The sequence below is a fragment of the Saimiri boliviensis genome, chromosome 12 (genome assembly GCF_048565385.1).
Source record: "Saimiri boliviensis isolate mSaiBol1 chromosome 12, mSaiBol1.pri, whole genome shotgun sequence".
Classification (NCBI taxonomy): Eukaryota; Metazoa; Chordata; class Mammalia; order Primates; family Cebidae; genus Saimiri; species Saimiri boliviensis.
In genome coordinates, this window is record NC_133460.1 from 50,190,320 (window position 1) to 50,207,374 (window position 17,055).

The 17,055-nt window shown below is 52.2% G+C and overlaps 1 long non-coding RNA gene across 1 annotated transcript; it reads left to right on the forward strand.

Annotated features, from left to right (window-relative positions):
• Nucleotides 1-1,270: 1,270 nt before the first annotated feature.
• Nucleotides 1,271-16,132, forward strand: LOC101038339 (uncharacterized). The gene is made up of 3 exons (XR_012513011.1): nt 1,271-1,399; nt 14,733-15,069; nt 16,057-16,132. It is a non-coding gene; the product is annotated as an uncharacterized LOC101038339 (long non-coding RNA).
• Nucleotides 16,133-17,055: the final 923 nt, after the last annotated feature.

Below are 17,055 nucleotides of genomic sequence, written 5' to 3' on the forward strand. Positions count from 1 at the left end.
CACCCTCCTGGAAGTTAGACACCCCTGTCTGGGCTCTCCACTCTCTCTCTGGGTGACCACAGGTTGCTTCCCTCTCTGATCCTATTTCCTTATCTGTAAACTGGGGATAGTGATTCTGCTCTGCTCCTGCCCAAGTGAAGGGTCATGTTTAGCCAAGTGCCTATTTGTTGACAGGTGGGGCTGGGGAGGGAAAGGAATAATCATGCTTTCATCATGCACCAGCACAGAAGGCGAGGGCGTGACCTGGGTGCCCGTCCAGGATGCAGGCCCAGGGATTCTCCCTTGAGGAAGCCCCAGAACAGAGACGACCCTGCATCGTTGCTGGGAGAAGGTGGGTCTTGAATGAGTCTGTCCCTGTGGAGTGGCCTGTTGGCTGTGCTAGGCCTGGGCTCTGCAGGCTGACCTGCGCTTGCACAACACCTCCCCTTTAACTAGGAGCCTTGGCCGGAAGGAGCCGTGGCTGATGGGAGACATCAGGCACCTGCAGGTGGGCGGGAGAGTGAGGCGAAGTCTTGGGTGAGGCCCTACTGAGAGATCCCAAATCGATCTGAGGATCCAGCAGCCCATTCCTCAGGGGGCTCCTGTTGCCCTGCATCCAGAAAACGAGGGACAGTGTGCAGGGTCGAAGGATGTTGTTGCAGTTTGGGGTGTTGGGTCTCAGGGGAAATGGCTGCTGAAAACAGGGGCATGTTTCGAGTCCCAGGCCCTTGCTTTCTGTGGGGTGTTTGGGGGGCTTCTGCCTGTCATCTATGAGGGTCATCCACTGCCTCCATTCTAATCAGGAGTGGTTGGGGCCTGCACTCAGCAAGAACCAGCAGGAGGAGGAGAGACAGCTTCTCTTGAGGTCTGGGCACTCATTTTCGGGTATTATCTTCCTGGGAGCCAGGAATTGTTGATCCTCCAGACCTTGGTCCCTTGTAGCCTCTCTGTACCCTCAAAGTTGCCCATGCTCCCAGCTTTTCCACCTGCCTCCTGGGCTCCGGCACCTCCTACTGGGCCTGTGGGCAGGAGCAGGTTGGGATCAGACTCAGAGGCCTTGGCTCACTTGGTGCTGTGCTGAGGGGCTGGGATCCCTGTTTGCCAACCTCCCAAACCCCGCTCCACCAAACCAGTTTATGCAATTGCAGAACTACAGTAAACTCCTTCCCTGGCAAGCCAAGGTGGTAGGGTGGGGTTGGGGTGACAGTATATTTCCAGGGGCCGCGGGGTTCTTTCCTCGCACTTACCCTGCTGGAGACAGCCTCTGATGATCCCGTTGGGGCATGTCACCAGGTTGTGAGGGATGGTCCACCCAAGAGAAGCCTCAACAGGTTCCCCAAATAATTTCCGCAGGTTGGGACACCTGAGTGAAATGAAGAAATGGGATTCAGCAGAGAGAAATGTTAAGTCTGCCTGCTGGGTATGAAGGGCCGATGGCTCAACTTGAGGGAAGTCTGTGGAAAATCTACCTGGGAACATTTGTTGATTCACATGAGCTAACCTAACAGTGTAAGTAGCGGCTGCGCAGGCTTGTGTGGCAGTCACTGTTGACATCACTGTTGACCTGGCTGTGCTCAGGCCTCAGCCCGAGTGGGGGACCCGATCCTTGGATAAATGTTGGTGAATTTCCCTGTTTCTTCCGGAGAAAAGTGGGAGGTGCCTGGGCTGCAGAGCCAGGCCAGACCAGGGCAGGCCTTGGAAGGAATGTGATGGAGTTCTCAAGGATTGGAAGGTCTGTCTAGGGGAAGAAGATTTCCACTTGCTCCAGGTGATCCTTTGAAGGCAGAGCTAGCTCCAGAGCGTGAGGAGGGCCAAGAAATGACTTTCACCTGAAATGAGAAGTTTCTAGGTTACCACTCTCACCCAGTGGCTGCTGGAGACACAGGAATGGGAGGGAGTGTCCCAGCGCCCGTAGCAGTGTGAGCAAGGGATGGTGCTTTGTCACGTGTCTTGCACAGGCAAAGTAACTAAAGGACATTGAGTCCAAAGGATTCCCAAGAAATGGATGGCTGAGCGCTGTTCCTGGGGCCCGGGGGCTGGCAGTGTTGTCTGGGAGACTTGACTCAGACAAAACACACAGAGGAAATGACAATCCGTGGCGGATCGGTTCCACCTATGTGGAAGAAGTTGGTCTCAGTTAAAGCTGCCCTGCAGTGAGCAGCAGCCTGCCCTTGCCGGAATGCAACTGAGACCAGATAACCTTGGGCTGGAAAAGGGATTCCAGTTTCGGGCATGAGGAGGGGGTGTCGGATGTGAAGAGACGATCTCTGCGGTTCCTTTGAGTCCAGAGTTCCTTGGCGGAGAAAAACACCCGCAGGACTCTGAGCGGCACACAAGGTTACGGAGGACGGAGCAGAGATCCGAATATAGCTGGCGGGAGGAAGGCGGCGGCGGGCGAGGGGAAAGTAGGTCCTTGGAACAAATGAGGTGGGGCAGGAAATTGACGAGGCTGGAAAAGGGCTGAGCTCAGGGACTCGTTTTTAAAGACTCTTTTAGCAAGAAAAATGAGGAAAAGAAATCTGGGCAGTGGCGATTGTAAATGTAGCTATTGACAGCTGGCCAATTGGCTGGAGAGAGGGGCCTCTTGGAGAACATGGAAGTAATGTAGATCAGTGGGTCTGGGGTGACCCCTGCATGCCATGCAGGGTGAACAGGAGTTGGCTGATGGCATGCTGGTGACATCAGCTGCCCACATCTTGAAGGCTGCTGTGCTCCGGTCCTTTAGCTGGGCCATTCTATCCCCCCACTGTCATGCACTGAGCTGTGACCTGCTTATCCTACCCCCTGACCTCGGCACATACTCATCCCTCACTGGGCATGCCACTTTTCTTCTTTTTGCCTTTCTGGGTTTCACCCCAAGCACTCAGCCAAGTCCCCACCTCTCCAAGAAGCCTCCTCTCAGGGGCTCATAACCCACACCCAGTTCCGTGTGAGCATCTGGGGCCATTCCGCCTGCTTGGCATGTGGATGGACACATTCTTAGGAGCTCAAACAGCCTGTCTGTGCAATGGGTGAGGGCCTGTCCACCAGGCCCGGTCCGCAGGGTAGATGGAGAACATAGGATGAACAGCTATTTGCCCCCACAGTGCTGACCCTCTGGAAATTTAGAGTCCCTAGGAGCCCCCGCCATGTCCTGCTTCTCACCTGTGGTGTAGGGGTGGAGACAGAGGGGCTTGAAAGGGCCCCTAGTAGCTTTCCCTTCCCTGGCGGGTAACCCAGGCAGCCTGCTCCCTTCTCCTAGCCCTGCCAATTGGCCAGGCTTATCCTGTGGCCCTGTCCAGGTGACAAGGCCCTGGAAGAGGGCCAGCAGGCTGGACTCCTCAGGGGCTGTCAGCAGAGCCCCAGCACGCAGTGGGTGGAAGGGAGCACAGAGGCAGCAGGGCCCCTTCTCTAGGGAGGACGAGCGGGAACACCGGGAGCCTTAAACCGGAGCCACTTCACACCTTGCCTATTAATTGCCAGATTGATTTTGGATTCTAGTCTCCAGGAGGATCCAAAAATCAATCCCCTCCACTCCACGCTTCTCTGGGCTCAGGAGTTATTCTTAAAGCTGCAGCTATCCTGGCTGCTGTGGCTGAACCCTCCCGTCCAAGAGCAGGCTGTGGATTCCAAAGTGTGCTCAGGGCTGGGTGGTGGCTGGTGGCTTTTTGCCAGATCCACTGATCTCTGTGTAGAAAGACACTTACCCTAAAGGCGAGCCATGTGGTGTGATTGGAGGGGCATTAAAAAGGCTCTCATCCTCAAAGCTCCCTCCTACCAATACACCCAATATCATAATTCCATCATTAGGAAGTCATTCCTTTGCATACATTTAGGTCAACAGTCCCAGCTTCCAAAATATGGAGCCCCAGGAGAAGGAACACAGATTAGGGCTGTACCATTTCTGTTCCTTGTGAGTGGAGGCACTGGAGGCTAGAGGCATCAGGAGAGCTCTGTGTGAGGGGTGGGGAGCAGGAGGCAGATGTCACCGCATGGGGGAGGGGAAGCAGAAGTTGAAGACCACCCCAAGAGGAGGCTGTGGCAGGGTGGTGAGCAAAGGAGCAGTAGATGCCCCCAAGGCTCTTCCCACTTGGGTCGCCGCTTTGGGGCTGGGGGAGAACGGCCCTGTGGCAGGTGAGGGAAGATGAAGGAACTCCCATCGCTGGGTAGCCTCTGTGTCCCCAGCCCTGAGCCAAGCACCGTGGCAGTCTGAAGTCACCACCATCCCGTGGAAAGGGCTCCCACAGCCTCATTTCTTAGATGAGACACTGAGGTATATGAGGCTGGGTGACCTGCCCAAGGTCACACAGCCGCTCCTGCAGCATGGGGGCTAGAGCTTAGCTCCACCACCTCCTTGTGTCATGATTCCACTGCCTCCCGCCTCATCTGCAGAAGTGGCCAGGAGTTGAGGAGGCTTCTAAGAAGCTGGGAGAGCCAGAAGGAGGGGGAAAACAATGGAAGGGGTGCCTGAGGTTAAGTCTGCCATGATTTCAAGAAGCTAAGGCAGGAAGTTCTGTGACCTGCTGATGTTAGAAGCTGGGGACAGCCCCCAGGCTTCCATTGTCAGCCTTTCTGACACCCTGCCCCGGTGCAGAGCTCCCTCGTGCGGGAAGGCCTGGTGGACAGGTCTCCTGGGGCCTCAGCCCATTGGCTACTGCCTGCTACTCCATCATGGCTGTGGAGATGCGGGCTCTAGGCAGGGTCACTGCAAGTCAGCCTGTGTGCTTGGGGACATGGGGACATCATTGCTCATCCCCTGCCCACATGGACCCAATTACTGATGCAGCACTTTGTGTTCCCACGACCACCAACAAGGGCCTCTTTCCTGGAAGCATCACAAATGGACAGAGAGGTCCTGGGCTTCCCTCTACCCACCCCCATGCCAATTACAGCTAATTTCAGGTGTGTGCAATTATGCTTTGCCAGCCTGGAAGGTGGAGAGAGTGTGTGTGTGTGTGTGTGTGTGTGTGTGTGTGTGTGTGTGTGTGTGTTGGGGAGGGAATGAGACCGCAATTGCAAGACATTTGATGCAGTTACAGGGAACACGTATCATCTTTGCTCAGCCTGTGAGCCCCTTGAAGAAGGGCCCCTGTTTGTTTTGCCAAGAACAGACACCCGAGGGACTGGCATTGATGTGGGTACGCAGTGCATGTTTGTTGAGTGACTGAATGGCTAAGTGAATTAGGAATCTCTTGGTGGCCATCTTAGTCCTTGCCCAGCCACAGCTGTGCTGTGTGACTTTTGGTGAGTTGCCGGATGTCTCTGTGTGCAGATGGCTAGAAATAGTGCCAGTTGGGAAGAATGGCTAATGACAGGCATGTGCTGAGGGGATAGTGTGGGCAGGAGGGCACTGCTGTTTGTGGAAGGTGCCTGCAGTGTAAATTGCTGGGGACACTGGGGCGTTGCTCTTTTTCCCAGGGCAAGGCTGACGTGGGTTGGAGCATAGTATGGTCCTGATAGAGAGGAGGGGACTGTCCTAGGCTTGGTTGGAGTGGGGCATGTGGACTGGCATTGGAACTGAAGAGTGACAGGGAGGGCTGGGTTGGTGCTGGCTCAGGTAATGGCTGGGGGCTCAGGTGGATCCCAAATGAAGAAGTTGGTCAGGGCTGGGCAGAGCTGGGGTGGCTTCAGGACTTCAACTCAGGGCTGGATCAGAGGTCTCTCCAGGTCAGGGCTAGGGTCAGTCTGGGGCCATGCAGATTCTGTCCAATAGGAGCACTGGGAATGGCTCTGCTGTCCTGGCCTCATTTACTCTAAGCACATCAGCTGAATGGATGGATACCCAAGGCTTCCTGAGGGTGATGGCCTTGAAGAAATCTTCCTGTCCCCAAGCTTGTTCATTGGGGAAGCTCAGGGCTGCCCAGGGACCCAGGGGCCATTTCATCCTGTCCGTGTGTTGTTGGGAGAAGAACAGAATTACCTGGCTAGCACTGACTGGCAGCTGGAGGATGGTATCATCAGCATTTCTCACTTTCACGGCATTCTATAGTTTATAACCCCTTTCCCATCCCATGTCTTCTTATCTTCTCCACAGCCCTGAGAAGCAGGCATGACAAGAGAGGATACCTGTGTCACAGATGAGGAAAACAGAGACCTGGGAAGAAGCTTCCCTGATGCCACTCAGAAGGTAGAGGCACAGCTGGGAAAGGCCCTGGGTCCCTATACTGCCCCTCTGGAACTCCACCATGCAGCCGCCTAGCTGTCCTGCCCGGGATGCCATCTCCAGGCTAGCCTGGCACTCAGGCCCACGCCCTGCTGAGCACTGGCACCCCGCAGAGCTTAACGCCCTGCTGAGTCTGCCCTGTAGCCCTTGCCAAGCCTGTTGGAGTGGCTTCCGTCATTGGCAAGTCACACTGCTGACATCACAACTGCATAAAATTAATTTATTTAGTTAAGGGAGGTGTTAATTAAAAGTTCTCATTTATTGTGTCTTTGCAGACAGCTCTTGGGGGCTTCTGAGTTGTCATTGCTGGTGACAGCAAAAGCTAATCACTATTCTAAAAGTTATTAATAGAATGGTGTGAGGGGGGAGGGGCAGGAGCTGGGGCTGTGGGGGATGGGAGAAGGGCGAGCTAGGGGAGGGGAGAGGATGGTCCCATACTTCCTTCTCACCAAGTCAGCTCCCCTCTGCAAGTTGATCCAATCGCCAGCATTTCTGGGGGATCTGGGGTTTGCTGCCAGGCCCTGCGATGATCAGGGTTTGGTGAGCCCTGGAGGAAGGCTCCTCAGGCCAGCACCCGCCCACTCCCGCTGCCGCCCGTATTCCCACAGTTCCTGGTGTTTGCCTTGAGGAGTGTCGGCTCTCATACAAGGAGCTTGTTCTTTGCTTGCTTGGTCTCCCCACTTACCATGACCCTGAACGTCTTGGGGTACAGAGAGTGACTGGTTTAGCTCTTTATCCCCAAAGCTTAGCACAGAGCTTGGACCTTCATGGGAGGACAGCAGACATTTGCAGAGGGATTGAGGGGTCCTCTGCCCCTCAGCTGGTCTCTAGTCCTGGTCTCCTTGCTGAGAGACTTTGGGGTCACAGGGGGGATGGTAGGAGGGAGAGGGCAGGTGGATCCAGGACTCCCCAAGTCCCCCACCTCTTTAGGTTCCCTCAGCCTTGTAGCCCTGGAGATCCACAACCTGGGGAGTGGATAGGTCTTTGCTGATGAAGGTGGGGTGCGTGCAGGTGTGGGCAGCCAGGGTATGGTAGTGAATGGGGAGTCTTCAGTCAACTCTGCACAAGGACCCACCATGGGGAAAAGGGAAGATGAGATTTTAAACTATATTAGGTAAACAACGATGGCTGTAAATCAGCCACTTGGTGCAGTGGAACAAACACAGCCAAGGCGCTCAGACCTGCAGGTCTGTCCCTGACAGTCTCTGTGACCATGGGAAGGTAACTGCTCTCTGGGCTTCAGCTTTCCATCTGAAATGGAGGACTGGGCTGAAATTTATAGAAGTCCCTCTAATGCCCAGTGTGCTCCACACCTCCCATGTCCTACACGGCTCACCTTCCAGTAGATGTGCCAGGCCCTTCATGGTTATCATCTCCAATGCCTACAGCTTCCCTGTGGGGGAGACAGTCAATCATCCCCTGTTACAGTTGGGCAAACTGAGGTTCACATGGGAAAACATATCCAGTGGAATTTAAAGCCAGGTTCCTGCTCTTTCCAGAATATCAGCTTATCTCCCTGACCACCTGGGATGGGGCCGATACAGGGAAGACCCTGCATTAGATGTGGGCTCACTGACCAGGGCAGGCAGAACTGAGAGAAAGGAGGAGAACAGAGCACCCACTGGACTCAATGGGTCCAACCCCGGAGCTCCTGGAGCATGGGGAGGCAGGGACAAGTTCTGAGACCATGATGGGACCCAACACACCCTGCACCACAAATTTCAGCAGCCGCCTGCACGAACCACCTCCTGCCTGCACTTCCTCCTCTCATCTCAGAGACACTGTCATTCATTCAGAACACTTTGATTAGGGAGCTGGCCTGACAGCTGGGAGATGAATGACTGTCCCCTGCCCTCAAGAGGCTCACCATTGAATGGGAGAAGTGGCTCCATGAACAGTGAGCCCCCTGATGGGTCACAGGGACTGAGATAGCACATACACCTGCCCAAGGAGTGAGGGAGCAGGGGCAAGTTCAGGTCAGCTGGGGCTCCCTGGCAGAAATGATTGCCTCTTCCTGAGGGAGAGGTCAGAAGTGAATTTCTAGAGGAAGTAGCCATCGAGCTGAGTCTTGAAAAGCAGGGAAGGCAGTACTGAGAAATTCTTGCGTAGGTTCAGATTTTAATCTAGATTCAGGGACCCAGTTCACTAAGTGGAGGGGATGTGTTGCGGGTTGTGGGGTGGGCCTTCAGGTAGGGGAAGTGGCATGAGCAGAGTGTTGCAAGTGTGGGAAGAGGGTATCCAGAGGTGAGATGGGCAAGGGCTAGAGCATGTAGGGCATTGCACACCAATCTAGACTCTGAACTTCATCCGGGGAGCCATTCGGGGGATTTGAGCAGGAAAATGGTGTCCGGATCCTGATAGCGTCACTTGCCACTCTCCTGCTCTGGGTCCTAAGGATGCTGCTGAGAGTGGATAAGAGGGAGATTTAGTTTGGGTTCCCCCAGAAGCCAATCCTGGGATGCATGTTTAAGTGTGGGAAACGCTGCAGGACAGGAAGGCAGCAAGGGCACTGCTGAGCCAGCTCCCATGGTAGGTGAGTGAAGCCCAGTCCTGCTGGGGAACCTGAGAGCTGCCATAGCACACGCGCCTGCCCAAGGAACAAGGGAGCAGCGGGGTTTATGTAGCAAGTCTCACCAGCCATTGCTTGAGGGCTGCCCCAGGAGGCATCCCTGACATTTCTGGCCTTCTCTTCAGCAAAGAGGACTCAGCAAAGTCCTCAGGCAAAGAAGTAACGTTGAGTAAAGTAAAAAGTAAAGTAAAGAAAGAGTGCCTGGGGAAGCTTGGACCTTGGGAGGAATGCCTAAGGTTTTTGCTTAGGGACATCAGTGGGGGATGCTTTCAGCTGGCTCCTGGGGATGGAGGAAAGGCAGAGGAGGATGGGAATGACAGTTATTAAAGCAGAAAGTGAGGTGGTTACCTGAGAAATATTATGACAAGTTTTGGGCAGTTTGTCTCATTTCCTATGCATGCAGGAACATTCCAGGATGTGGCTTAAGGGCTCCTGTCCACACCCAGTTGGTGAAGTCCAGGGAAGCTGGTTCTGGCCAGGTTGGCAAAACCAGTCGTCTCTCAGAGGTCACATGGCTTTCTTCTCTTCCTGACCATAGACTGACCTGCCCTCTAGCCCTTCATCTCAGCCAGACTGAATGCAAGCCCAACCCCATCTCAAGACTGACCCCAATGGGATCATTCAGTCTGGCTAAGATGAAGGGCTAGAGGGCAGGTCAGTCTATGGTCAGGAGGAGAAGAAAAAAAAAGAGGGGACCTCTGCTTATACAAGCAGCTCTGGATTCAGAATCCCCCAATCCAGGGAACCATTTTCAGTATCGCCCAGAGAGTGAAAGTCATGGCCTTAGTGGAGCAGAGACAGGAAAAGATGCATACCCCAGCTTGGGATGTCCGGGTGGGATGCATCCTTCACAAGAAGACAGTAATCTCCCATAATGATAGTGAGTAGAGACGACCAGAATGATGCATTGTCACCGTCTCCTTAGACCCATAAAAAGTACCAAATGGACAAGTCTTCACATCCTCCCTGAACCCCACTTAGAGTACAATAGCTTTGCGGGGTTAGTTTTCATTTGGGGGGCGTTTCTTTGTAACTTCTTGATTGGAGTGACCTAAGATATAGAATGAAGATTCTTGGTGCTATTTAGAATCCCTCTGCCACCTGAAAGAGGCCTGCTCTGGGGACCTCAGGGCTCAGACATGATCGGTTCAGGGCCAGGGAAGGCAGTATTGAGAAGTTCTTGCAAAGGTTCAGATTTTAATCTAGATTCAGGGACCCAGTCAAACTGTTTCCCCAAAATCTTATTTTAGTTTCCAAACCTAAAACCTCTAAAAAAAATTGGTTCTGCTTGTAGTTTAAGTAAAAACCTTCAGGTTTATGGCTTTTCTAGTTTTCCTTTAGTGGTTCATATCCAACTAACCTTCTGAATCCAGAAGATGCTTTGTGAACTGAGACCATGAGAGGAAGCTAGTTGGGAAGATGAGGGTCATAACATCTAGAGGTTTGGAGGCGAGGGACCTGGGAGGGGATACAGGGATGTAGTGGAGGAGGTAAAGAGGGGATACTGGTAAACCAAAGAGTGAGAGTGAACGGTAAGTAATCCATTGGGCTAGGAGAGAGGGAGGGGTGGGAGTTGAAAAGAGAAAGAGAAAAGATGGAGGAGAGAATAAAATAAAGGGAAAGAAGAGAGATGAAAGTGCAGTAAAATGTGATGGCAAGACATGAGAGAAAAGAGAGAGGGGGAAGCAGAAGAGAGGAAGAGGAGGCAAGTGAGGCAGGGGAGGTGAGGTGGAAAGAAAGTGGGAGGTGGGTAGGGATTGGGGTATCGAGGTCCCAAGATCAGGACTCTTTTCTTTCACCACACATCTGTACAGCAGATAAATATAGTGCAGCTGGGCTTTTCTCTCTTCTTAATTGACGTCTTTGTATCTATCCCCACTTGACAAATCAGGCCACTTATTATTAGTGATGACAAGGATAAATATGACAGGCATTCATTTTGCATCTGGGCCTCCTGATAATAGAAGTCAACACATCAGCCCTTCTCCCCACTTCTTCCTCACCAGCGGCTTGGGCTCCGTGGTGGGGAAACCTATTGGCCAGGAACTGTCCATGGCTTTGCCAGATGCTGAAGTCGTCTACAAACGCCCTCTTAATGGGAAACCAATGGTCAGGAACTGTCCACGATCCTTGTGGTGCTGAAAGCCTTTATACCCTGCCTCCTCTCTGATTCCAACAAGAAAGCTGGGTGGCTGAAAGCTGTCCACGGCCTATGTGGTGTTGAAAGTATCTACTGTCCCCAGGGCTGGGGGTGGCAGGGTGCATCTCTTTCCCACAGGACACAATTACTTCTGGCATGGAGTGCTCGGTGGCTTAAATTTACCTGTCTTCCTGTGGTTCTAAAAAGCCTGGATGACTTTAAGTGTGTTCCTTCTCTCTGGGTCTTAGGATTTCCACCTTTAACATGAAAGGCTGGATTAGGTTGTTCTTTCAGGGCCTTCAAGTGCTAGCCCTTTCTATTATCAAAAGCCTTCAAGAGGTTCCTTCTAGTTATAGGATCGAGCTACAAATCCCTTAGCCAGGCCCTGAAGGCCCCTCTCTGGGCCCTCTTCACTTCCTGGCTTTGCCCTCGTTCCAGCCAGATGAGCCTTCTCTCAGGCCCCAGACACACTCTTGTTTTTTTCCCCTGAGCCTTTGCCATCCCCACTGCCCTCCTTCCACCTCTGACTCTCCTTTCCTGATCTCTGGGAGCACTGACCATCTGGGCCCCTTCTTGAAAAGCAATGGCCTTGTACTCAGTGTGCTTTCAGTTTCTTAAGTCTTCTATGGCTTGTGTCTTACATGGCTCCCCTTGAAGGAGTTCCCCAGGACCAGGGTCATGCTCTGAATCAGTGATCAGTGTCTCACAGTTTCCCATAACCGTGTGTATGGAGCAAAGGTGAGTACTTGCGGTATTTTGACCCAATAAGCTCTTTTAATAAAACTATGATTGATCTTTCAAGACTGTCAATGAAAGAAGATAACCCCAAGAAGTGCATAGCTGAGGCTTGTGACCCCCTCTTTGAGATGGAATCTTTCTGAGGCTCCCACTCCAAGCTGGCATAGGTGGGCAAGGTCACACTTATGTGGACAGATAATCTTGCCTCATGTCCCCATGGAGTAGCAAAGTCATGGTGGGTCACACACACAAGCCTCCATCTCTGTTTACTTTGAGCCTGTGAGAGTTGACCCAATGCCTTCATTGTATGGTTGTCACAGCCCTCCCACCTTCAATTTTAGGGACCTTTCAGGGGGGCTTCCAAACCTGTCCCACTAGAGCTCAGACTGCCCCATAAAGTTTTCTCTCTGGAGCTCAACTGTGGAGGATCCAACTTGATTAGCGGAGATGCAAGAGTTTCTCTGCACACTGTTCCAATACAGGTGAGTTGCCTCTCCCTCTGCCCTCCAAAAACAAGAAGGTTCCATCTGTTGGGCTGGGCAAACAGGTAGAGAAATGGTGGCTCTCTTTTCTCCATTAACCCCATGAGGAACTCAAAATGGCCCAGAGGTGGGCATCATGCATGAGATGGGCATCATGCAAAGGTGGGCATCATGAGATGAGAAACTCCTCATCTCAGTTGGGCAGACAGAACCACATCCTGACAGTCTAGAAAAAAATCATTGGGAAGAAAATTCTCTCTTCTCCCTAGACCCATTATCATCCAATTCACCATTACAGGCCTTGGCATCCATTCTGCCCACTGCCCACTGCTTGGCAGAGCCCCTAATGCCATGGCTAGTAACCAGAAGTTCCAAATGGTTTAGAGGGGAGAGCTGTGTTTACTAATGGATCTGGCTGTGTCTGACAAACTGAAGCCATGTGTTTGGTGGCCTCAGGACCTCTGGAGAAGTGGGCTCAGAGCACTTACCTTCCCTCAAACATATTGGCACATTCTCAGAATCCCAGAGTTTGCCCTGTTGAACCTCATATCATTAATCAAGAGGCTTGGAGATGATCTTAGATTCTAGACTAACTCCTTTATTTGAAGATGGGAAAACTGAGACTTCTTAGGAAGGGAAAGTCAGTTGCCTGAGCTCACAGAGCAGAGAAAGGAGCATCTTTGACTCTTGGCTCTCAGTCTCATGCTCTTCCTCCTCCTGCCAGAAGTGTTTGCACTTTGATAGACTTGTGGAGGATGAGGTGCCACACCGACCCCTCTAATGGTGGGGACTTCAGGCATGGTGACATGTGGTGAGGGAGCTGTTGGAGATCCATGCTGAGGCTGAGTCTCCTGCCTTGTGGAGAATGCCTATGACCTCCCTCAGAAGAACTGTACAGGGAGCAGATATGTCAGCGGCCCTTCAGAAACTACCCTTAGGGCCCTGCACGCTTCCAGGCTGATGGGGGTTGGAGGGCCTCATTTGTCTCTGCACTGGGGGATGAATGGCTCGGGAGGAGCTAATGAAGCTGTTTTCCCACCGACAAGCCAAGACAGTGACGGATGTCTTGTGCGGAAAAGGCAGGTGTGGGCACATGGCCCATTGGGCAGGGTAAAGAATAGCACGTCCCTCAATGTCACTGTAGGTCACAGTGATGACTAGGGCCCCAAGGAGGGGGCAGGTAGGCTCTGGAGTGCAGTGACAAAGACCCTAGGGAGAGCCAGTGCCTCCCATAGCCCCTTTTGTGTGACCGGCAGACAGAATGTCAGACTTAGAAGTGTGATAACAACCATATAATCCGGCTAGCTTGTTGTCTAAGTGGAAGTATACAGGTCCAGAAATGAATAGTGAGTTGACCAAGTTCACACAGCTAGCTAAGGTCAGAGATTGCTGAAAAGGTCCTCCATGGTTGAGGATAGGGAGAAGAGTGACCTCAGGATGCGTCACTGCAGCACTCTTCTCACCTACAGGGGAGGGGGAGGGCAGGATCCCACTTTCTGCCTGGTATTAGAGACTTGATGATCCGTCTGCACCTCCTCTTTCTCCTCACTCTGCAGCCCACACTATCTGCCTTCTACTCCCAATCTCCGAGCCTTAGCTCTTGTCCCCTGAGGGCAGGTTGTCCTCCAGGGGCCTCCCATCCATCTGTCTGCTTATCTACAGGAGGCATGTGCCCATTGCCACTTGTCATCATGTGTTCCACTTGGCATTCTGAACTCACTCCCAGTGCAAGGTCCCCACCTGAGTGTTGTCCCATCACCATGCTCCCTCCGCCTTAGTATTTTGGAAGACCTCCCCAGAGAACTTTCTCTTCCATGGCAGCCATTCCTGAAGTTTTGGAAGTATTACAGCTAGAGATGCCAGAAGCCTGCATTCTTGGTGTGTAGAAAATAAGTCAGGCCAAAGAGGGGAGAGGGATGGAGAGAAAAGGGTGAGTGAGTTCTTGGCCTCTCTGCCAGGCCTACAGCAGTTTCACCCCAACCCTGGTCACTGAGAGCTTCACTTCTTGCTGGTCCAGGTGGTCCGTCTGGCCTGGGTGGGCCTGTGGGATTTGATGGAGGAAACGGGAGAGAGAGAGAGTGTCCCCAGATGCAGTTGCTCCCCTCACCTCTGCCAGGGGCTCCTCACCATCGCAAGTGTGAGCATGGGCTTGCCTGACACACGCCATCACAGCCCTGGAAAGTGTGCTGGGCATTGCTGGCCCCATTTCCCAGATGAAGACACTGAGGTCCAGGGAGAGCAATGACCCAACCCAAAGGGATAAGTGGGTTAGTGGTATTTGTTCATTTTCTGAAATCGATAAATATTTATTGAGGCACTGTGCTAGGTACTGGGAATATAAAAGTGAGCAGAGCAGACATGATTCCTGCTGAGCAGGGCCCTTCAGAGGCTCCGGATGCCTGCATTGCTGGGTCTCTGGCCCCTGGAGGCACATGCATTGGCAGGAGCACTGTCTTGGGAGTCCTCCCTTGAAGCTCAGTGTGCAGATTGCATATTTGTGCCTCCGGGCTCTTCCTCTTGTCCATGAGACTTTCTTGGAAGCCAGCATCCTTGCAGGCACTTCCCTGCCTTCTCCCCTCACAGCATCCATCGGTCCCTCACAGTGCCTGGTCTTCAGTGTCCCACCTGCCAATGGCCTCGTCCCTTACCTGCCACTCACGATTCATTATTCACCTTTCACAGGGAATGGAATGAAAGAACAAACAGGAAAATCTTAACCTGTACAGCCTCTTGGATGATAGCGTGGGAAGTAAGGACCTGCCCCCCAGTTTCCTGATGTCTGGAAAAATCTGGAAGAGCTCCTAGGGCTTTGGAGAATGAAGGCACCCTTGTCTGGATGCCACTGCAGCTTCCTCTCTCTTACTCCTTCCTCCTCCACCTCCTCCTCCTCATCTTCAGCCCACCAAGGCCAGATTTGTCTTGCAAAGTGGCATCATTATAAATGCATCAGCCTCCTCTGGATGCCTGCGCCTGCTACCACCAGCCCATCCAGACTCGATTATATCTGAGGCTGTCTGGGGTAATTAAGTGACATTAGGACGCATCCCCCATTGTAATGCAATGTTCAAAGCCCTGGGCTCTCCCTTCCCGAGAGCTGCTGCCGATGCATTGAGGCTGTGTCTGCCTAATGCATCCCACTGTGATTGTGGCTAATTACTCCATAGACAGGCCTCATTAGTGGTTGGTTCAGGCTGGAAGGTGAGAAGCAGGCTGTCTCCCCTGCCTCCCCCAGCCTGCTGGTCTCCCCTCTCCCTCCAAGGCCCAGCTTGCCTTACTTTGCTGTTGAGGCAGGATTAGAATAGGGCAAAGGAATTCCCAAAAGAGGGCTCATCTAGACAAGGTCATCTACTGAGCTACAGGGCCTTCAGGAACTTTTCAACTGTTTTATTCAACCAATGGGAAGCCAAGGCCCAGAGGGGGTTACTGACTTGCCCAAGGTCACACAGCACCTCTCCTAACTGCCCAGCTTGGAGGGGCAGGTGGACCAAATGGGATTATGCACAGCCAGGACCCATCAGTGTCTAAAGCTAGTGGGAGAAACGGCTCATGGGCACCCAGGAGAAGAGCTGGATGGCTACGCTACCCCACAGGCTCTTTCTGATCTCTAGGCCTTTGCAATTCTTGCCTGGAATCTTCTTCTGACGCCCTCTACCTGCCACCTTGCACTAACTGACTCCTTTTCTCCAGGTCTTACTTTCTCGCGGAAGCCTCCCCTAACGCCTCAGTTTTGTGCTCCTTATATGTGCTCCCATGATTCTCTGTACTTTCCCATCTTGGCAGTCGCTGCTCTGAATTATCAATGCCTAATACCCTACATGACTATACCCAGAGGAGGAGCAAGCACTGAGACTGTCTTGTTCATGTGCTAGGCATTAGACTAGCTCACAGATGGCCTCTCAGAAGAATTAGTAGAAGGAACGATGTAATGATTGATGGCTGCTTGGCCAGTACCATGGTAAGGCTGTTAGTGTTCACTCACATCTGAGAGCTTCTTTATACTTCCCAGTCTCCTTTGTGCTTAGGTTGGTCACATGACTCACTCCAGCAAATGGGATGTGAGCAAAAGGTATATATGTTACCTGAAATAAGGTGCATAATTATCTGGTGTGCTTTTCTACAATCCACGTTCCCTGAGTAATGCCAAGATAATTTTGAAGCTGCAAGATGGTAGAGCCACAAGATAAAAGGAACCTGAATCCCTGAGTCACTACATGGAAGCGAGACATCCAGGAAAGCCACCTGACATGGGTCATATGAGTAAGAAATCAAACTTACCATGCAAAGCCACCGAGATGTCAGGGCTGCTTAGTAGAGCGGCTAGTGGGAATTACTCTGACTAATACGAAGTGGTTAAACTTGATGGAATGCAAATAGGCAATGGCTTAATTTTTTTCCAATCACTGCTTTTAAACATGCTCCTATTAAGCCTCCTTTCCCTGTCTCTTCACAACATCTTGGACAGATTCTAAGTTCTTGGTTACTGTTGGTTGTAAAAAGAGCCTCATCTTAGTAATTAGAACTCACTTTCAGGGCCAGTCTGCCAGAGCTTTATGCTGACATCCAATTTAAAACTTGTTCCTTTCCTTCAGCTCAGGTCTGACTCATGGCTTGGAGATCAAGATTGATCTGTTCTTTAGCTTTGTTTCTACTTTCTTGCCCTCCTGCTGGCTCTTTGAGGGTCAGGGCAAGGAGATAGAGGAATAGTAGAAAAAGGGGCTAAGTGCCAGGTGCGGTGGCTCATGCCTGTAATCCCAGCACTTTAGGAGGCTGAGGCGGGTGGATCATGAGGTCAAGAGATCAAGACCATCCTGGACAACATGGTGAAACCCCATCTCTACTAAAAATACAAAAAATTAGGTGGGCATGGTGGCGCGTGCCTGTAATCCCAGCTACTCAGGAGGCTGAGGCAGGAGAATTGACTGGACCCAGGAGGCGGAGGTTGTGGTGAGCCGAGATCGCGCCATTGCACTCCAGCCTGGGCAACAAGAATAAAACTCTGTCTCAA